Source organism: Ostrea edulis, chromosome 6 (assembly GCF_947568905.1).
Source record: "Ostrea edulis chromosome 6, xbOstEdul1.1, whole genome shotgun sequence".
NCBI lineage: Eukaryota > Metazoa > Mollusca > Bivalvia > Ostreida > Ostreidae > Ostrea > Ostrea edulis.
In genome coordinates this window covers 33,482,207-33,505,908 of record NC_079169.1, presented here as the reverse complement: position 1 = coordinate 33,505,908, position 23,702 = coordinate 33,482,207, and the positions used below count along the sequence as shown (strand labels likewise).

The 23,702-nt window shown below is 35.3% G+C and overlaps 1 protein-coding gene and 1 long non-coding RNA gene across 8 annotated transcripts in view; one reads left to right on the top strand and one right to left on the bottom strand.

Annotated features, from left to right (window-relative positions):
• The first annotated feature begins 208 nt into the window (after window positions 1–208).
• The window catches only part of LOC125646436 (uncharacterized), a 38,784-nt gene continuing 15,290 nt past the window's right edge, over window positions 209–23,702 (top strand). The window contains exons 1-2 of one of the 7 annotated variants that reach the window (XM_048872720.2): window positions 209–292; window positions 21,431–21,508. The gene's annotated coding sequence lies outside the window, so the exon portion shown is untranslated. Of the gene's footprint in view, window positions 293–9,998; window positions 10,075–13,803; window positions 13,971–18,182; window positions 18,458–18,937; window positions 19,753–19,917; window positions 20,059–21,430; window positions 21,509–23,702 lie in introns of those variants that run through there. The other 6 variants (XM_048872718.2, XM_056139366.1, XM_048872721.2 and 3 more) reach the window with 6 other exon arrangements.
• Window positions 1,797–19,795, bottom strand: LOC130046724 (uncharacterized). Its single transcript, XR_008795713.1, has 2 exons — window positions 19,684–19,795; window positions 1,797–3,262 (listed from the first exon to the last, which is right to left on the bottom strand). It is a non-coding gene; the product is annotated as an uncharacterized LOC130046724 (long non-coding RNA).

The window sequence follows — 23,702 nt, the reverse complement described above, 5'->3', positions numbered from 1 at the left end:
ACATCGAAAACACATTAATATAATTCATCTTACTTTGATATAATTTTTTAAAACTTAATCTCAGTGAAGTGTTGAGCAAAGTAAGAAATCTGAGTTGATGTATAAAACTGGCAATAAATGTGAAAATGAAAAGATATTCATCCATGTTCCTTGTAACCATTTAGAAAACTGTGTTTATATTGCAGGTATCATTCTCTCTCTGTCTACCGTCAATCCTTTGTTGTCAATGAGGAACAAGCTCTTTCTAAGAAAAACCGCGCGGAAGGAGTTATAAAGGATCTTTATTCTGTGGGTAAGAGTGTTTATGAAATTTACAGTTGGTGAGGGCATTCCTTCTTTAAAAGTTTTATGTCGACGGTTAATATCCAATTATTGCACGAAATAAGACATTAATTTGAAGACGTTTATCCGTAGATTATTGACCTCGGGAAAGGGTTATATAAGGTTATATAAGTTTAAAGATTTTTGACTTGCGCACAACTTTTTAAAAAATTAAAAGTTTTAAAACAGTTTTAAAGAGAGGCTGAATTTTATGTCATTTCATAATAGATACAATTTTACATAATTTGTCTCTGCTAAATACTATCATTAGGGCTAACGAAAAGAGTCATTTGTGTCAAAATGACGAAAAATGCGTAAAATATGTAAACACACATTTCAATGTCTTAGTTTGAAGAGTATGATGATAGTAAAAGGAGATAACAGGTTTAAGGAAAAGAATATTTCTTAAAATCTATTGGACACAGTTTTCAGACAAAAAAAAGACCAATAGGGTATTTCCTTCTTCGTTCGACGAAATTGTACATGTATGTACAGAAAGCAGTATGTGTATGGTAATCATGTGTCACGTGGTTTCTTTGAGAAAACAACCTTATAGACCACATTGCTCACATAACCCCAAGTTTGGGCAAATTTGAACCCATATGTACACTATTCACCATTTCCGAATCATCTCTTGCATGGAAAAGGGGCTCTCTTTCGCTACAGGTATCAGTGTGCCATTTTTCAAAGTTTTTCATACTGTAGTGTTTGTTAAGAATGGGTTGTAATGTGTACTGTCGGTGGACAATCACACCATACTTAGAATGAAGTGAATCTTCCCAAGTTTGTGAATTTTTGTTCCTGGTATATTAGTTCTCACCTTTGTCCTGTAGGTTTACAAGATTTAATTAGTATTTACGTATTCATTATTGCTTGTATATGTACTACAGTTCAAATACCAGCGTACCCTTTGCGTGATCGAGCATACAAATTTCGTTCACACGTTGGCAATATGGTTTCAGTGAAAGTGAGATTGGATGGCCATGCTATGCCATTCTTTTAATGTCATTGGTCATTGAGAACAAAAGTAAAACATGTATCAATGAAATCACATGATCGAGTATTAATTAATACTTGTCTTCCAATAATTGTACAAAGGATATTAGACACTGCCGAACAAGATGATTGTCCAACTAATTTATTTAGGTACTTGGTGGATAATTATGATCTTCAATATCATTTGGCTAAAATTTTAGAGCGAAACTTCTAAAATAAGAATGTCTTCACATATGTTAGAAGTTGAAAGGGGGAGATATTTTAAGATTCCTTAATGTAAAAGAGTGTGTAGATTATGTAAAACATACATTGAGGATGAATTTCATTTTATATGTTTATCAATCTAATTAAAATTAGATGTTAGATCCGCTCACATACTCGCTACACTAGCGAGTATGTGAGCGGATCTAACATCTAATTTTAATTAGATTGTATGTTTATGTCCTTTATACTGTGAGTTAAGAAAAAATCACAAAGCCATATTACTGGGGGGAAAAACAAGTGCATTCAAATTTGTACAGTTACTTAGTACTAATAACCTAAGGGTTTTGTGCAACCTAGGTACATTTCTATATAAAGCATTCCTATAGCGTGATAATCTTTTAATAACCATAGACATGGCAATTCTTTAGTAATGTGTTATACTCAAATATAGACATCTGTAAAGGCATCACAATACGTTATTCTAATGAAGTTACTTTATCTATGTTGTTCATAGAGACCTTATCTCTTAATATACATTGTATAATGACACCTATATTTACACCTGCTGAGTGTTACATGTACATATATAACCCATGAAAGCTTGAAAGATTATTTTCAATGGGATCCTTTGATGCACGGATGTTGGTGCTAGGGGTCATTATGTGGGAAGATTGGAAGCCGGACTTCCTCGGGGAAAACCCCACGTGTCCGAGCAAGCGACCACCATACTCTCTCACACATACAACTATTGCCGGGGTCGAACTCTTTGATTCGTCCATCTCTATGTCTAATGTTATTCGTATCTGAAGATAAACACGAACCAGATATTTATTCGGTGATAGACATTCATACACAATGTTGCTTCATATCATCGGACAAATCGAGGGTATATCGTGAGATAATGATTTATATTCACGTGGAAAACCTTAGGAGAGCGGACAGGTTAAAGATAGGAGAGGAGGATTTTCGTGTTTACAAAATCAGTTTAGAAATTGACATGAAATCAAAAAGCTTCACTTGGTTTAAAAATAAAGAACAGTGATCAATTCTATAACTCCTATAAGCAATACAAAATAGAGAGTTAAAAAAACAAGTAACACCAAAAAAAAAGAAAGGAGATTTACGTGTTTCATTGAGCTTGACGTATCACAAAAGTAAGTAAAGATTACACAATGATATTAATTATTTCATTCCACTGTATCAGGAAGTTGTGATTGGTCGTCCGCGATACATAAATATTCATTTCATTGTGTCAATGAATTGCGATTGGTCGTCAGCGATACATAAGTATTTCATTCCATTGTGTGAATAGGTTGTGATTGGTCGTCAGCGATATATAGATATTTCATTCCATTGTGTGAATAGGTTGTGATTGGTCGTCAGCGATACATAAATATTTCATTCCATTGTGTGAATAGGTTGTGATTGGTCGTCAACGATACATAAATATTTCATTCCATTGTGTGAATGAATTGTGATTGGTCGTCAGCGATACATAGATATTTCATTCCATTGTGTGAATGGGTTGTGATTGGTCGTCAGCGATACATAAATATTTCATTCCATTGTGTGAATAGGTTGTGATTGGTCGTCAGCGATATATAGATATTTCATTCCATTGTGTGAATAGGTTGTGATTGGTCGTCAGCAATACATAAATATTTCATTCAATTGTGTGAATGGTTGTTGTTGGTCGTCACCGAGGAGTGCAGGTTTCGTTGGGTGGCATCACTCGGTAAATCTAAAATTTACAATATAAGATGTCTCTGTTTATAGATCTAGTACATATCTAATACTTTACATCATCAAAAACATTGTTAGTCCGCTGTATTCATGGTCTTTGTTTACTTGGAAAGGGTGTAATTAATCAAAACTTAATTGATGCTTAGTACTTCACATCAAAAGTATATGTAAGTTTGGTATTTATTCCGCTCTATATGTAGATTGCAGAACCTTGCGAAATATCCAATCTGGTGAATATATCTAGCTTTTATCTCAAGTTCCGCGAAATAATAAACTTTTCATCAAATCTATTAGGACGGACATACGTACTTCCACATATTTACAGTAGGAAAACAATGTTGTTGTAACATTTGTTTCTGTACATTATCTGCAGGAAGGACACATGTACTCTAGCTACAAGCTAAATCATAAATTAGTGTATTTCGCAACATAAGAGAGATTTCGAAATATTTACAGTGGTTACTGATCCCCTCAGCTGAGAGTCCTCGTGATGAGCCATCCTCCATATCTAGAATTCATATTCCCGATATTTCTGCCTTCGATATATCTTTATCTTATGTATGATCGATAGTCATTTCCTCATGAATACGATGCAAACATGAACCGTGCGTATGAATCCGAGTGAGTCCTCCGTCATATTTAGAATTTATATTCCCGATATTTTTGCATTCGATATATCTTTATGAAATGCATTGATCGATAGTGATTTCCTATTGAATGTGATGAAAATGTGCATATGAATTTTGATAACTGTAGTAATTCTATTTTAACGGCTGGGAATTCCGACCGAAATGAAAGTAGAATGTAGATATAAAAAAGAATTTTCAATTTTGGAAATATGCATGGATATGAACTGCGACGCTTCATGCGTTGTATACAGCCAACTGTTCGATAAAAATCATTCAAAGTGTACAATATTATATGATTGTCCCATAAACAACATAAAAATATTAACGATTTGTCACTTTCTAGAAAAAACAACAACATTGTTCTGTTTTCTGAATACATTGGCTTGGTTTTTTTTAAAAATATTAACACTTTAATAAGTCCATAAGATGTACAGTTGGATTTTCAACATCATACCGAATGGAAATTTGTATTTTCCGAATTGATATGATTGTTTATGATAATCTGGTCTTTCAAGAAAAACTTGCACTTCAAATCACTTTCGACAAGGCGAATTGCGAATCAATAAATTATTCAATTATGAAATAAAACAATCTTTTTTTAAGGTCCAGTTAAGTTGATTAACCCGTGCTCCCAGAAAATTACAATATTCTCCTCGTCCGATACGGTAGTTTAATCATCGTATAGACCCAAAACCTTGTAAAAAGTTGTATAATATAAAAACTTTAGACACAACAAATTATGCCCTTTGTTAATACACTTTTTGCTTTGATGATTTCTTCTATTAACTCTTTTTCCAATTTATACATAGTAATATAAAAAAAATGTTGTAAATGCAGTATTTTGTATTTTCCACCCTCCTCTCTGTAATGTAGTGTAACGTGTAGCGGTCACCCAGCCAAGTGCTGATATCACGTTCGCTGTTGCTTAACTTGTGTGATCAAGAGAGACTCTACCACATCACTAGCTTAGCGTGAGTCCTCTCTGAGTGTTTAGCACCTGCTCAGTAACGGCATCCACCGTTCCCGACGACAACCACCGTCGTCCCCAGACGAATCCACGTCCGTACTCTATCTGAAGCAGGCCTTCCGCCAAACACCAGTCACTACGCTGTCACCAATTTGTAACGTGTAGCGTCACCCAGCCAAGTGCTGATCACACTCGCCGTTGCTCAACTTGCGTGATCAAGAGAGACTCTACCACATCACTAGAAAAGCTAGCTCACTAGCGAGGCAGCATAAGTTGTCACAGATTTCACTTATACTGTCCGCTACAGTATGATTGTACATTCATGAGAATAAAGTTAAGCATAGATTAATAGATTGATCTAAGAACTTTTAGGGTAATATATATATATATATATATATATATATATATATATATATATATATATCAAATAATTGTTATCGGAACACCCAGCGCATTGTTCACAACTGTAGCACACTCATGAGGAAACGTCTATCGTTACAATGTGTAAAACACACTGAAAATTCAATATTCTGATATGCTTCTGATTTGATGAATTAATTATGCATATTATGAGGATTTCTACTCTGTGAAGTTTTGTAAAGGTATTGAGTTCGCACATTGTTGCGATTGGATTTACCATCTTCGTATTTCATAATCATAATCTTCGTGTCGTATGACTAGCACATGTCTATGAATTTTATGATAACGTCCATCCCCTATATAAGAATCACTAGAACGTGACATTTTGCAATATTTTGATTTTTGTGTAATGTCCCGGGTGATGATTCTGTCGTAAGAACTTGTTATCTATTCATCATTCACGTTGACACACACGCGTGTTTAAATGCTCAAGTCATTGGCTCGGATCACATGTCAACCAGAAATTCCACCCGCTTTTAATAAACGACTTCCATCAAAGTCGCCGAGTCAGAATTTATATGTCACGAGAGAACGTTGCCTTTTAGCAATCTTCTCTTCACAGAATATTTGTTTACTGAATCGAATTGTTATATTGTGAGAGTGGTGCCGGGGATTTTTTAGGGTCTAAAGGAGGTCGAAATAAGGCCCCGTTCCTAATGATAAAAAGCAGGTATTATCCCCACGTTTTCATTTCAAATTCCCAAACAATAAAAAAGAAATCAAAGCAGGGTAGCCTTACTGTTCAAATATCTCCTTCACAGGCCCACGTACAGGTTACAAAGTTTGCTTCATTTGTTAAGTAAACCCAATTTTCTTGGCCTCAACTTGAGCCTATCTAAATGAGGGAAGCTTTCACCAAATTGAAAGTCAGAAGGAATCCAGTTATACCTTAATGCACTGGCTTAGTTATTTTTTTTTTTACCTACTTCTTAGTATGAAATGTTTCACCTATATCAACCAAATGTCGCTATTTTTCCAAATAGAAAAGGCCTAGGCCCTTGAAATCAAAAACTTTTATCCTGGGCGCATTTCCTAGGATCGCCATATCCTTGCAAGAAATTAACGGATGATTCTAAACTTGCTCCGTTGTTAGTAACTTCCCTGCTTTATTTGTCAGCTTTCAATCTCTCACCAGAGTGCAAGCTCAGCTTACACCCCTGTCAACGCTTAGAATCATGTGACAATAGAATTACATGATATAAACAGTTCTGGCAACAAGTGATACATCAGGCTCTTTTCATAGCCCACTGGCACTTTGTTAAGTACCTTTTTACCTTTTAGCTGTATATGTGTTGTCTCTTATTTTACAAGTTATATCGTGTCTTTTATTATTATTATTATTTTTTTTTTTTTTTTTTTTTTACATTTCCACCACGTGGATGTCCTACTGCATTCATACGCATATTACGAAGTAGTTCCAAAGTTAGGATCAGAAAATGGCGATTTTAAACAGTTTACAGCAAGCATCAATTTAATTGCACCAACGCATATTATAGAGTACTAAATATCTAGACCAAAACATAAATGTTGCATATTAGAAACTTTTACAAGATTTCTGTAAAATGCCGTTGACAGAGGTGTAGTGCTCGTAGCGCACGAACTCTGAGTAGAGAATGGTCCGCATTATGTTTAAGCATCCTCTGTCGACCGGTCACACCCGCCGTGGGCCCTATATCTTGATCAAGTAAACGCATGAGAGTACCAAACCCTCGCATGCGTAACCCGGACGCAGTTTACCCCAAGATTGAGCGGAGGTATAAATGTCTACGTGTTGCGTGATTGGCTAATATCAAGAGTGAAATTATTTGGAATTGAAAGAAATAGTATAGAGGTTCAAATCAATTGTCAGGATGAAAATTTATCGCACAAAATCGAGAAATGACTGAGGAAATTACCATGGTAGGGGTGTGCTTAAAATGAAGGGTGTAATTTACTGCAGGTTGGTATGTGTTGTAAAAAAGTACAAATACGGCCTATAAATATATATTTTTTGTCGTTTTCTATTAACACTTGGAATGAACTTTGAAATATTTGCGGTCATTTGTTTAAAATTAATATAGTTAATTAGTGAGAGGACCAAAGATTAGTATTGAGGTCTATGGGAAATGAATTGGTACTCTTTTCCCTATAGAGGCCGCATCGCATGTTTCTGAACTTTTTAATTTTTTAAGCAAAATTAATTCATATCATGCCTAAAACTACTTTACATATGTTTTAAATGAAACAGTTTGCGTAGTTTTCGAGTTTGAAAGCGATGGAATTCAAATCTTGCGATATGCATATTTTCTTCGATATTTTACGCGCCATTATCTGTGACGTCATATGCGACCTTGAGCGAGAAGATTTGTAATTTCATAAACATAGTAGATTTATTTGACAAAACAAAACAATTATCACATTAACAGCTTGTAAATAACACTGCATTCGGGTGTTTTGTGCCGTTTAGAACTAGTAGTAATGGCGATAACGTTTGTAACGTCAGAACGAGGCTTATCAAATTATCGATATTTGATTTGATTGGTTGATTCTATACACCTCCAAAATAACATGGAAATCCTGGTTAGAATAGGTCTTCAGTACCCCTTGCTTGTTGTAAGAAACGACTGAATGGGACAGTCCTTCGGATGAAACCGCAAAAACCGAGGTCGCGTGTCACAGTAGTTGTGGCACAATAAAGATCCCTCCCTGCTCAAAGGCCGTTAGCGCCGAGCATAAGCCTATATTCTGCAGCCTTTCACCGGCAATGGTGACGTCTCCATATGAGTGAAAAATTTTCGGGAGGGATGTTAAACAATAGAAAATCAAACCAAAATAATAACTATCGAAGAAATTTGTATTAATATGAATTTTCCGTCAAAGCTTAAGGATTTACAACTAGAGTGTTTAAAACCTGCTGTACGGTAAAAGAAAAGGAACTATTTGCTATTCTAACTACGCGATATGGTAAAACGTCAATCGTTTTGTGTTCAAATTTGCAAAAATTGACAACTGAGCGTCTGGTTGAACGAGACTATATAGGCAGTGGACGGTACAACGGCTAAAATGGGACTTGCGCAAAGAGGAGCTGCAACTAGGGGGGTTGGAAGATTGATCTCATTGAAAAGTATATATCGATACGAAATACCTGACAGCTCTGTTTTCATTCAAAAAGGTAATAGAATAATCCATAATCAAACCGTCGATGATCACATTATATACACAACGAAAATCAAGCGCGAGAGATCGTTTTTCTGTATTTACTAAGGTTGGTTTTAAAAATATTAGCATGTCTTTACTCTTTCATATCTATGCCATGTGGGTAATAAAAGGTGAAGATAACGAACAGTGATCAACCCCATAAATCCTACAAGGAATGCAAAATAGAGAACTAGGCAAACACGGTCCCCTATACAGGCTATATCCACAACTTTTAACATGAATGTGTGTAGATGTATCTGTCACAATATTTACTCGTTTTTCATCTATTTTAATTCACATGTTCTCTGTCCACAGTTTGAATTATGTGTTAATCTCTAATGGCGGTAGACAGAAAATCGAAAATCCAAAATTGGAATTGGTTCTTAGGAAGCTTTTTGACATTTTAATTTTATTCAAACATGTTTTTCTATTGAGGATTCAGATTTCACATTCTTTATTTCCTTAAGCTATACAGCTCATCGGTTATAAATACAAAATATTTACAAATATATACAAATAAGATATAAACAAGAATAATTTTTTTGACTATTAGGAAGTGCTTTTCTGTTCCGTAAATCGGATAATCCAAGCATATTAGAGTCGAAACATCGGTCGAGGATTCCGCCATTTGCAAGTGTTCCAGAAGGTTTGTGGAGAAAAGTCGATGGTTATGTCTGTCCACACCTCTACAGAGAATATCCCGATGTGTTCTTATGTCACTTATTGCCACGTTACGAGAGATTATCTCGCTCTTATTTCGGTTCTTCATTGTAATTATGTCAATATCCCAGGATTATCATAGATATGATACATGCTTGTATTAGCTCTTAAAACTTAGAACTCTTTCTCTCCCAAATGATACTTATAATTATGAAATGCATTAACAAAAAGGAGGGGGAAAAACCCTTAACTTGGCTACTTAAGAACTGCATATGCACAGATCCAGGTTTTTTCCGCGGAGTGAGTTTGGTCGATCCCGAGTATTTTATTTTTTCACGGGAGTCCAACATATGCAAGGAAATTTATATTTATAACCATATAAAGATAGGTATTACTAATCTCGGGGTGGGGGTGGGAGGTTGGGGTTCAGGCCTTCTCTTATCCACACCGGGCATTTATTAGATGTACTGACGAAGAGAAAGGGTTACGCAACCAGACACATTTTATTTGAGCATTACAAGAACTGTGGAAGGTCGACTTATATATTTCTCTGTTTAGAATAGATCACAGAACTAAGATTGAATGGGTTATTAATTTGATTACTGAACTTTGCTTTGCGACGCTCATTACTGATATATTTGCAGAGCTTTGTAGATGTGACCTACTATTCAATATAGATAGATTAGTTGTGTTGTAATCAAACGCGAGTCGCCAACCCCAAATTTATCAATTAATTAAATGTCAGAAATAAGTTATAGAATTTTTAAATGCATTGATTGTCTTATTCTAGTCAGCTATTCACAGTGTTTGAAAGTTATCGGTATCCTACTGCATAAATATGTAAACATAAATTATTTTGAAAGAAAGGGGATTTCCATTCGGGAAATTTTTTTGGGCTTTACCTCAACATATTTATAAATCTCATACAGAATGGATATACATCTAGTATACAAACATGTAAGTCTTTTTAGATTTTTATGTCTTCCATATCTACAAGTAGACAGAAAGCAATCGTGCAAAGTAACAGTTATTACGTAATTATCGTCTCACGTGCATTAAAACGCATCATTTAATGTCAGGGATGTACTGTGTTTGTAGTGAAATAGACAAGTCGTCAACACAAATGTCTGTAGTCTTCCTGGTGTTTAATATCTGTACCGACCTCGACCAACCCGCATAGATTTACTCGAGCGTGAAAATGGGTTTTCTTAAAACAAAAGTTACGTTCATATATACATTTGTACATTTACAAAAACAACAACACATTTTCAATAAGATCTCGCTTGATAACATAGCAAACCCTATTGTAATGTAGGCTCTGACCATATTTGCTTTTGTAAAATTTATGCACTTGATAAGCTATTTTATTGATTTAATTAAATCTAACTCTACATATATTTAATCAATTAAAAAGACCTTGTTATGAGGGATCTCTGGTTTTGATATTAATGATATTTGCCTGCACGGCAATTTTTCAATCAGCACATCTTAAACATTACGTACAAGTGCTTTTACAAGGTTAAAATCAAGCACTATATTGATTCTTCAGACATTCTACTGTGTCCATTGTTTCACAAATCCAATCAACAGAACAGCAGCATACATTGTGATGTAGTAGACAAATGGACAACAAACTTGAATCAAAAAAGGAGTTTTCCATTAAAATTTGGACCAAGTGTACAAAGTGGATTGTGTAGAATTACAAATTTATATTTTGGGAGGATTTTGGGCCTAGATTTAGGAGGGTAGGAGGGGGAGGCATCAGCCATGTTTACGCTGTCGGTGATTTCAGATCTTGTTATCAAACTAGGTCAGTTTATCAGCAGACACATTGAATAGGTTTTTTAACGTACGCAAATATCTTGGTATAATTTATTAATGTCTGGTCTGTACAGGGGCGGATCCAGGAATTGCGATAAGAGGGAGGGGCGCAACTTTTTGAGGCAGGGGATCTGAGGCCGCTTTGAGACATAGAGCTAGAAATATGTGCCCTATGCATTCATTTTTACTATTTTCTGTTCATTTTTGATAAGGTGAAATAATGAATTGACGCAAATTTTAAGGTTTTTTTTGGAAACAAATTAAGTAATTCAATAAAAAGATTTTGTCATTTATTTCTCCGGGAGTGGAAGAAATTATTGCTTCTTCTATTGTTTACATTCTTCCAAACAAGAGACCACGATTTACCTTAAATTTGAAAATTTTAACGGAGTGTGTGTGTGGGGGGGGGGGGGGGCAGCGGGGCGCCTCCCCCCTTAAATCCACCACTGCTGTAACAAACCCATGCCGCGAATGATGTATCGTGGGTTTTCTTCCCCTTAAAGCACTGACCTTTCAAAGACGTAAAACCTTACATTGCAAAATATACATAGAAATTTTAAGACATTATGGTTAATAGTATATTTGTATTCTATATATAGGAAAGATATTGCTTCGCCTATCGTACAATCTAACTAAAATTACTGCATCATTCCAATGTTATATTCCCATAATACAAACTTAGATTTTTATTTAACAATATGAATAAACCCCAATTTAGTGCTAATTACAAAATCTCACACCAACTGGTAATTAAAAAATTACACACCTACTGGTACCTGTAGTTAACATCACATACCTATTAGTAATTAAAATCAAATACCTCCTGGTAATTAGCATCACATACTTACTAGTGATTAAAATCAAACACCTACTAGTAATTACGATCATATACACTTACTGGTAATTAACAAATCACACACCTACTGGTAATTACGATCATATACACTTACTGGTAATTACAAAATCACACATCTACTGGTAATTACGATCATATACACTTACTGGTAATTAACAAATCACACACCTACTGGTAATTACGATCATATACGCTTACTGGTAATTAAAATCACACACCTACTGGTAATTACAATCATATACGCTTACTGATAATTAAAATCACACACCTATTGGTAATTACGATCATATACGCTTACTGGTAATTAAAATCACACACCTACTGGTAATCATTTGTTTTTGCACCCTGCACGACTTCGTGAACATACCACGTGACCAAATGAGAGTTGGTTGGTTGGTTTTCGTCCGGTCGAGAATTTTTCACTCATATTATTCATCAATGGTCCTGTAACTGCTTAAGGTGCATATGTCATTAAACTGTGGATTTATATTTCTATTGGGAGTCAATCGGACCACATCGATCATCCGGTTTTCGTCTTCTTTTTTGTGAACATACCGGTACATCGTCTTTTTTAGCATGCGATGGAAAAGGGCGATGTGATTTTTTTTATAGGACTGGACAATGGACGAGGTAATCCGTTTGTATTGGAAATAATTTCCAATCGGAACATCGCTCAGCCTATTCTCTTTAGAGAAGTCGAGAGACATAGCCTTCATCGACTTCTCTTCGCAAGCATTCATATTTTGATTCTGGAAAACGTGTAAATCCCGGAGTCGGTGACGGTTTATGCTTCGACCGACTTTTCGACTCAGATGTGCCTGGATTTACGCAATAGACAACTTGTTTTCAAATATTTAACAGCAATGCACAAAACCGTCACAAGGAAATCAAAATTTTCTTGCTTTTAATCCATTTTCAACATGCCCCTGTCCCGGGTTTAAATTACAACTCTGATTACGTCAGCCTGCTTCCCCTATTGTGACAGCTCCCAAGACCAATTAATGTAAACCCGGGACAGGGGACATGTTGAAAATGGATTAAAAGCAAGTAAATTTTGATTTCCTTGTGACAGTTTTGTTCATTACTGTTAAATGTTTGAAAACAAGTTGTCAACTGCGTAAATCCAGACATATATATCTGAGTCGAAACGTCGGTCGAAGCATAAACCGTCACCGACTCCGGCATTTATACATTTTCCATAATCAAAATATGAATGCTTGCGAAGAGAACTGGATGAAGGCTATGGTGGCAGGGGACAGTTTCTTTGGTTTTGAAACATGTGGATAGGGGGTACACACCAAAGTCAGATTATGACAGACTAATGAAAAATCACATTTCCCTTTTATGTCAATACTTGTATTTCATATTAGTGTAGTTAATAAATTATGACCCTAAATTACATGTCATCTATAAGTGCTGGTGCACAAAACATGCTCTGAGCAGGTTCCCCTTTTTTGCTTTGATTTTCCCTCATTTGGGCTAATCCGCACCACCCCCACACCATCACAGTACCAAACATGGGGATTTAGACACTGTGCACAATCAAGAACCCTATCTGCCCTTCTCAAAAATCTACCTCTCATATGGGGCCATCCACCTTCCCTCACAGCTACAGACCCTGCGTGTTTTCACCGTAATTTCTTCAGCAACTGACCACGTGTCTTAGTTTCGTATTTGCACCCATCTATATGCTAGGAATCATGGTGACACCTACATGTTGTATATCAACATTTTTATTAAGCACTCGGCTACATTAGACATGCATCCTAAAATTATTGTATACATTTTTACACATGTAATATCACTTCAAATATGGGGTATTTCCATTTTTTTTTAAAAAGTTGACCGGGCCTATAGTGCCTGCTACCTATGCCTCTCGACTTCTCTAAAGAGAATACGCTCAGCCTTTTCTCGGTCGTCAACTTGACTTGATGGAAAATGCTTAGCATTACAGCGACCTCATCGGGATGCCTAGCTCGTTCTAAAGCAACTTCCGTTGTTATTGACATACATGTTTAAAGCACCTTAAAGCAATGTTGTGTGATAATTCTCGGAAAAAGCTTCCAAAAGAACAGGGCTGTTGTGTGATAATTCTCAAAAGAACAGGGCTTTTAAGATCGAGGTTCATCACCCTATCTAGCAAAACAGATCGTAAATTCAGGCAATAGGGATCAGGGTACATTTCGAATCATTTTAGCTCATCTGAGCTGAAAGCTCAAGTGAGATTTTGTCCGACGTCCGTCTGTCTGTACATTATGGAAATATATCATTTAGGGAATTTTATTTACAGGGTATAAACAATTTGGTAAACAATGCTAAAAAAGTTTATATTTTCTAGGCCTATAGATATTCAATTTTCAATATTAAAAAATCATAGTGGTATTTTCGCTATATATACACTGTACATGTATGTCTAGATATACAGCAATTTCCCTAATATCAACGATTAATTTACATATATTTTTACAGTAGCAGTTTTTGTTAATTTCTTGTGATTTCAACCAGTTTTAGATGTATGTATTTCTATCATATACTGTTTATTGCAAATGTGCGATTATTTTTTTTCTATGTTGACATATACTTCTGTTTAAAGGTGTGTCTGACAGCTTTAAAAAGTGGTAACGTGTAATTTCTTTGATCATTGATTAAATCAAACTATATTAAGTGGAAATCAATACACTTTTTCTACTTTGAACCATTGATATTGATAAGTCTCATGAGGGTGGAGCTACCTTAATATCTAAGCACCTTCAGGTAGTACAGTCTCGAGGTTTTAGCTTACTACAGAGGGAAGCTCAGGTAGACTTTCCTGATGAAAGCTTTCTGACAGCGAAGATTCTAAATTGTTCAAATCGTGACATTCAAGGTAGGGATGGCACCACAATAGGGGATTGAAGTTTTATATGACTATAGACAGTGAAAGATATTGTTAGAATGTTAGTGCTCTAGCGCTTGTAATGACAGCTTGCACTGTATGCTTCCTAGGAGGCTGAGAAAGTTCTAGATTGATATAAGGTCTGCCGGGGTAATAATGTACATTGATTATTGTAAAGCGTTTTGAGCAGCATACGCTGGAAAAGGCGCTATATAAAACCAATCATTATTATGATTATATAGGTGAAAATCTTTACAAACCTTCTGAAAAACAACAGAGTCATGAATAGTCATATTAATTGATCAGATATCCTTAGAATCATCAGACAATGCAGATTCAACTGTGTTTGAATCAATGTCAAAGGACTTGGTTGAGGACACAGTTGGAGATCTAAGTAATACATGTGAATACAGAGAAAAAAAATCTTCTCTAGAACCACTGTGTCAATAGAATCGTTCATTTGCAAAAATTACCAGGGCGGTTGGATTCAATTTATTTTTCAAATTATGGGCTCAGGTGGGGATAAACTAGCAGACATTAAACTACAGGACCTGAATTTCCCTTTTTTTCTTTTACAAAGATGTTTATTTTGCCCAGTTCATACTCGGTAAAATATGTACCATCGAAAAATATTTCGTTTGTTTATGCATTTATACATCGAAGGTCAAACACGTACACTGAGAAAAAAGTCAAATGTGTACCATCGAGAAATATTCCGTTTGGTTGTAAAATGTACCGGTGTTAATCATATTGATTTTGAACCATCCGCATGATGCTTGGATTCAAGGACTAGAGTTAGGATGAGGACCGAAATATGAGGTCACAATTTGTCATGGGAATAAAGAGGGAGAATCTGTTTAAAATATTCAGAAGAACAGCAGCGCCAATATTACTCAGGCGAGCGTTGTGGCTTATGGGCCTCTATTTTTATCGCATCTGATTTATTATGTAGAGATGGTCATGAGAGTTTTTAGACTGATAAAGCCAAAAAAGTGTAAATATTGCTGTTCACGACCCTGGGACGGGGCCCCCTAAATATAAAATTCCTTGATGATGTTTACTTTGTGCGTATACATTAGCAACCACCACCCATTTTTTAAAAATTACCCAAAACATAAAAATCAGGTGCAATTACCAATTTTGAGTATGCTGATTTCAAATCTGGATTCCTTTTACTCCAATTTCTTATAGAAAATGAGGTATAGTGTCTTAAACACCCCTACCGTCAGGTTGCCAAAAACGGAAAATGATTCATTTCGCATCAAAAAGTGACCCAACTTTATTTCTTGAAACACCATTACCCAAAACAATAAAAAGCAGGTGTAATTACCAATTTTGAGTATGCTGAATCCAGTTCTGAATTCCTTTTACTCCACTTCCTTACAGAAAATGAGGTATAGTGTCTTAAACACCCCTACCGTCAGGTTGTCAAAAATTGAAAATGTTCCATTTCACATTAAAAAGTGACCTGAAAGTTATTTCTTGAAATAAGGCATACAACATAAAAGGAAAACAATTAATACTAATTGTTCCATGAACATTCTTAGTTGTTTTGGAAAGAATATATCTCACCTCTGGACTTCACAGATACAGGAAAGGAAGAGGAATACGGAGCGGATCAACGATCTTAAATTTAATCAGATTGGGCCATAGCCTAATGAACTGATGAACAGGAGCAAAAGTAAAATTAATAGGAAAACTGATTTATTAAACATCAGCAAGTCTTTTCCGAACTTCTGGTAGAGCTGTCGGGGGAGGGGGGGGGGGGGGGGAGTTGCATCATTATCAGAATTTACCGAAACAGTGGACTCTCTGGCCAGTCTGGGGGCTGAGCTAGTTGCATCAGAATTGACAGAAGCAGAATTCTCTGGCCAGTCGGGGGGCTGAGTGGTATCAGAATCTATTATTTATTTATTTTTACTTTTTTTAAAATTCAGAAATTTAAAAACTGCATGATCAGATTTTTTTGTAACACTAATAATTAATGTCACTTTATTGCGATGACTCTTCAAGTACAAACCATGATATTTTAAAAAAAAAATGGAATGAAATGATAGATAAATAAATAAATAAAATATTTGTAAGTTACTTTATTGATCCAGGGACCTATATACTAACTAGTATATAGGTCCCTGATTTATCTGTAAGTAAGTCACTAATTAAGAAAATTGCATCATCTGTAGCTTATGACCCCTTTTGCCTTGCCTTGTAATTAATATTGTTGAAAATTTGGCAAAGAGCATTTTTAACCCCCCAATCCATACCCCACTTTTCTTTAAACGCTAAAAATCCAGCTAATTCAATGGGGAAGAAATGTCACTACCATATTTCGAATTTCCTCTAGACTATATCAAATTAAATACCGCACTGCTATCAGTCACAGATTGACACTGGTAGGGGTATGGGGACCTGGTCTGTGAGTGTGATGGAAAAGATTCTGATGAAAATAAAGATTCACTTATCATTCAGAAATGTATAAACATTGCATTAATGTATACCACCGGTACGTTGTGAGTACGTTAATAATGGGAGTTATCTTTCCCTGGATATCTAAATCAATCAAATACTATATGAACACGGGCAATTATCGTCCATGTTTGACCTCAGTATAATTTATTCATGCATAAAATGTATTAATATGTCACTCTTTGTTGCGTATTTCACCGTTAAGTAAATGTTTACATATACTCGCTCTGCTTAATCGCTTCAATCTCAAAGGGATTTTCTGGAATGTGCCTAATCACGTGAGATACGCTAAATATAGCTATTTTAGATCCGAACGATCAACTTCGCATCATTCGTAGGCTCTAGGTTTATCCATACTAGCCCGTAAAAAATAGGGTGGAACCTCGTCCCACTTTTCCTGTAGAAATAAAAATAGAACATGACGCGCCACCTAGCGAGCGTGGTTGTTGCTATATACATGTATACTGCGAGTCACAACCGAGTCGCCCAGTAACACACTAGCTGACATTGTGACAGTAACTTTTGCCAATTCTATCTGATATTTTCAGTGTAACCAACCCTTACTTTTTTATGTTATTCTACACCTTACCATATACCTGTGATGTGTGAAAAAGCCTCCCAAAAATAATTAAATCTGTAACAACGACAATGTGAAGAAATCTAGAACTATCAGTGAAATGGTCTGCCACATATCTTACTGGGTTTACTAGTGTTTACTAGTTCTGTTCTATGTTTACATACAGAGTGCAATATGAAGAAGATTTAGACATCGAAATAGATCACTGGTATTTCGAGGTCATTTGGTATGAAATGATTGTGACCTTGAACTAGCGCTACAGCCATAGATACAGGACATCCACTTGCATACATTCTATTGCTCATATCAACGTGTCGATCTGATAAGTATGAGAATAGCTTAGAAAGGAACTGGCCAGAACTGGATTAATCTAATATATATATATATATATATATATATATATATATATATATATATGAGATCATCCGGCATGAAATTTCGTTATAAATACGATGGGACACAAGATTACAATATAAAATGTAAATACATGTAGTATATTACATAGCGACTATAAGCAGTGTTGCATTCCTAATTTTCCTCTGAAACATCGCCGTGCATGAGTAATATACTTGTAAACGCAATGTCCTTTGTTTCCGCCTCCTTCAGAAGTACAGTGAACATGTACTCTGTTTTTCTTCCAAAATTATTGAGGAACTTCTTTGCTCGTTCAGGAATACATAAATGACGGTTGTGAATGTGGAACCTCATCGCATGCGCAACTTCTCGGATGAAATTCTACAATAGGGTACTCAGGAAATTTTCAGAGTTGGAGGGCGGGGGTGGGGGTACCCATGTTTGTAACACAACACCACCACCACCCCCCCCCCCCCCTCTTCAGGGAGGAGGGTAAAGACCCTATAATGGCAAAATATGAACATTTTTGTGAAGAATATTCAACCAAAGGGGGGTACAACCTCCATAACCCCACTCTAGATTCGCCACTGTTACGTGCCATAATTGGACTTCAAAGTCCATCTGTTACGTCTGTAATTATTCTATACCTTCAAATCATGGTCGAAAAACATTTTAACCCAAATGTGACAAAACCATGGGAACCAGCCGATTCCACAGAACAACATAAGTTTGTGCTTTCAAATGGCCATTGATTTTTGTGCAAAAGAAAAATGACCTAATCCAAAAATCCAGAGGCGAGCTCCCACCCCGCACCCCACTCTATTTAGAAAAGAACTAACCTCAGCTAGGTTCTTGATTGACAAAACCCATTGATTTGATCTTATGTATCAGGCGAGATTGGTTTTTCTACATAGTGTTGAGGCTTTAATCTGTCCACACATTCCAAATATTTTATTCAAAGAGTGAAAGATACCTGATCTTTGAAAAGTTTTTGATTTTTTCTTCATGGATATACAAGAACCTATATAAATACCACCCGTTACCTGTCAGCTGACAAGGTTCTTTAAACCTAGTGACATCGAAAATTAAATATATATATAAGAAAAAATTAACTGATTAAAGGTAGTCAGAATATTCAATAATTTCAGGGATAATGATGTAGATTATAACTTCATAACATAAAGTCAACAGTTCTCTCTCTCTCTCTCTCTCTCTCTCTCTCTCTCTCTCTCTCTCTCTCTCTCTCTCTCTCTCTCTGGTATAAATTTTTTTAAAGGGGGTTCTACCATTGATTTTGGTATTCATTGGGGGGGGGGTGGCTTAAAATGCGTTACTTCTTTCTTTTTAGCAAATAATTCTGACGAAGAGGGGAGGAGTCGGATCCCCGGACCACCACCCCTCTGGATCCCCCACTGCATTTTAATTTGTAACACTTTTTTTTATCGGGCACGGAGTGTAAAAATCCATAAACCCATGGTCATCCGCCATTGGACGTGTAAACATTTTCAATTATTTGGAAAGAAGAAAAAGTCCCGACCCCATATAATATAATACTTCTCTCCTCATAACAAGAAACTTGGAGCGAATTTACGCGGACAGACATTTTCTTCCACTTACTTGTGAGCCTTTATTTAGGTCAAGCAGTCGCTCGGTGATGTAATAGACTGCTCGTATATCAGAGTGGGGGTATGTTTCAAGTTTAATTCCTAAATTAATGCGTTTGGGGGAACTGGCGACTTTGAAATCTGGGTGTGGTTATTTCTTTTTAACTGGTTTAAACCTGAGTACTATCCCTCACCCACGTGTGCGTCACTAGCTCGGCTCATCCTAATTGTGAATTTGTTTACATATGTTGTCATAATGCTGATGTCATTTAAATTCCTTCACGCCTCAGCTTTTAAACTCTATTTGTAATGTTTATGAATGAATTTGTATGATTACTGCATTTTGGAATTGATATATTCTGACAAGGATATTATTAACTGTTAACAGGTAGATTTTCTCAGATACAATACATTGAAACTTGGTTACATTTTAAGTGAAACAAAAGTTACTAATCTATCTGTCTATCTATCTATCTATCTATCTATCTATCTATCTATCTATATATATATATATATATATTAAATTCTCAAAGAATGTGTGTGCTATTCAACTTCCTGAACTATAAGATGAATGGATATTATCAATGACAATAGAAATCCCCTACTATAACTAGGTCAGCATATACTGAGAAATTTTATTATCAGGAGACTGTATCCCCATTGGTGGTTAAAACTGTACACTTGGGAATTAGGCCAGTAGTAAATATATAGAAATAACACCCCTGGTTTAGTACAGTTGGTGATTTTTGAAAATGATTTGGCATCAGGATATTTATACATGTAGATATATAATATATTGCCCTGTTTCACTTCCTACTTACATTAGGGAATGTTATATAAATGCGTGTGTACTGTGTTGTGTACTTTAACTTGTACATTTATAGTAGTGTTGTTCATATTAAGCCTACTGTGACACAGGACCTCCATTTTTAAGTTTACATCCAAACTGCCTTTGACTTCACCTCATATGTTGGTTGTTTAGGAGCTGTCACTACCTGTGTTAGATGACTGTTGTTTGAGGATGTGGTGCTGGCATGTATTTGTATACTTTAAAAGATTAAAGGAGCATTCGATGTCATTTTGTCACCAAAAATTAAATTCAATGAGAAATATTCTGGATTATGTAATTCAATAATAACACAATAACTCGATTATTTAAAGCATTTTAAACTTCAAATCAGGTGTACATGAGTGTGTAATTTTGGTGAATAAAAAATTATTGTCTTGCAAGACAATAATTCTTCCTTAAATATTTTTTTACTCTAAAAGCAGTTGTCTAACATAATTTTATTAGGTTCTCTTGATTTTGTACAAAATAAATGTTTTTATTAGTCATTAATATATATTCCTATGACACTGAGAGATTTTCAGGAAAAAAATGGTTGCCATCACTTTCACAGCTAATGCCCCTATAACAATACTCACTGACACGATTTCTTTATTAGACTCTTACCTTTTTCAAATGTTTTCGCACAATATCAAATTTGATGTTACTTTTCAATTGTAATACTCATTGTGATGTCTTAGTACTTTTACATATGCAGTCTTACATCACATTGCTATGATAAATAAACATGACTGAAGATGATTGGTAACATGGTCGAAATACTTCAAGAAAGTGTTTACAGTTTTTTTTTTTTTTTTTTTTGTTTTTTTATAGATTTTACTCAGATAAAAGAGGCTTTTTATTTTATGATGTATATTTATATGTGTGTATTTAGAATGTCTTATTTTTCATTTTACCTGCATTTTGTTTTCAGGACTTTGAAGAATATCTTGGAAGTTCAGTTGTCTAATTCTTCAAAGAAGTTCCAGTTCAAACATTTTAACAGAAAAAGGTAAGTTTAATGTTAAAGATGTACCCATTCCCATGAAGAACTTTTACAATCTTGAATAGAAAAACTTGATATTAACAGTTCATCAATATTTACCTGTTTACAAAGTGTCCCATCAGGATTCTTGAAACTGCTTGTTTATGATTTTTATGTAAATATCAAGAAGGCCAGGAAAACGTAAGATATTTCGGACTAATGGTTTCCTGGACTTTTTATCATCGTAGATAGATATTGCACCGACATTTTGTCATAACCTCACTCTCGGAGAAATAGATAATCAGTTCACATGTCAGATGGATTGGTGCACCATAACCCACTTTAAGGATTTTCTATTCAGAATGTGTGTTGTATGATTTCAGAGTTCACAATATGTTTTCACTGTCCGACGGGCATATATTGTACCGTTTGCGGTACTCTTGTTTATATGATACCTCCATCAAGAAAAGAATTATAAGATTCATTTCTTATCATTTAATCATCATTTAAATATTTTAAAACATTGAGTTTAAAGGAGAAGGCAATCCCAAAAATATTTACATGATAAATGATAGGATTAATTATATGATAAAGATTTGTCATACTATTCTTTTGATATACGGTCTAAATAAGCTTCCAGGGCTCGAAGTTAACATATGCCCGTCAGTCTGTGACTGGTTAAAAGTCTGGCGGACTGGACCCAGTTGCTCAAAACCTTGGTTAAATTTGACATTTGTTTTAGTCAGTCCGATGGAACTGGTCAATTTTCTAAATTGTCATTTTGGAACACATACTAATGGAATCTTTTAAAATGCACATTTGGCATTCCTCTGTAGATATCAGACAAACCAGATTAGTACTGAATATAAATCTCACATAAGTGTTACAATATTGTCTGAGGCATATTGAGTTAAATTCCGTTATTTTATTTCATTAACATGAACAAAATACATTTACGAGTGGAAAAACTCAGGTGGACTGGTAAATTTTTCTGCGGACTGATTGAAATTATACCCTATCAGTCCGACTGGACTGGTGACATAAAAAGTTAGTTTCAAGCCCTGGCTTCAGTACTAATTTTAAAACGTTTAAATTTGAAATTCCCGCCATCTATTGAGGCTGCTATGATGCGAAACTCGTTTGTATTCAAGACCACAAAAATGAATAATTTTGACGTCACACAGTCTATTCCAGTTTTGATGAGATTCTAAGATCATCAAAAGATGTGCTTGTGGTAGATTTTATGAATACATTGTAAATAGGTGGATGCCTTCCTGTTAAGCAGTTAATTACACTAATATGAAGGGGAGATGTGAAAAAAAGTCCCCCCCCCCCCCCCCCCCCCCCCCCCCCGAAATTCCTGACCCAACAAAGTTATTCGAAAAAAGAAAATACTATGTAAACTGTGGATCCATCATTTGTGTAATGACAAGTTGAGGTTTGAGACATTTACATGTATGAAGAAATGAGTACCATCTGTGTGGTCTGTGACTCGACTGAATGTCATCTTTTCTTAAATTCTTCTTGTGAAAGAATGGGCTCAAATCTATATGTCTCCAAACGTAACTGTTCATGACTTGTCATGTTTACAGTGCTGCTGATGAAATAAACCGGAACCGATGGTGTGCAGGGTTGGCAAATAAGTGGTCAATATGAGTATTGACCGGGTCGGTGGTCAATACTGGTTAAAACCGGTTAATACTAGTCAATACTGGTTAATATTGGTCGGTTGAAGATTATTTGGTCATTATAGTCTGTATTATTTATTTTAAATGTTTAAGTGACCATTATGGTAAATACTGTAATTCATAACATGCACTATCAGTTTATAATGTACTTATAAGTCATAATATTAAATAATGTACAAATGACTCTGTTGAATTGGGGAAGATGTAAAAGTTTCTGTTCAAATTCCTTAGTTTAACAAGAGAACTACCTATATAAGTATTGTTTCATCAATCTGTTGAATAAACATTTGAAGGGGTGTGTTAGTGATGTTTTCATAACAATAACAGGCAGACTGGTCATCTCTGGTCCCAGCTTATGCTTATTAACACCTGTCAACTCTGCTTCCTGTGCTCAGGTAATGTCCAGCTACCTTTTATTCTTAATCTGTCCAGGTACATGTATTAAGAGGTCTGTTCCCAATCCTCAAGCTATGCTATAGAACTGTGACCCCCTGGTAGGTACTGAAGATATTTTGGTCAGTTTCAGCAAACCA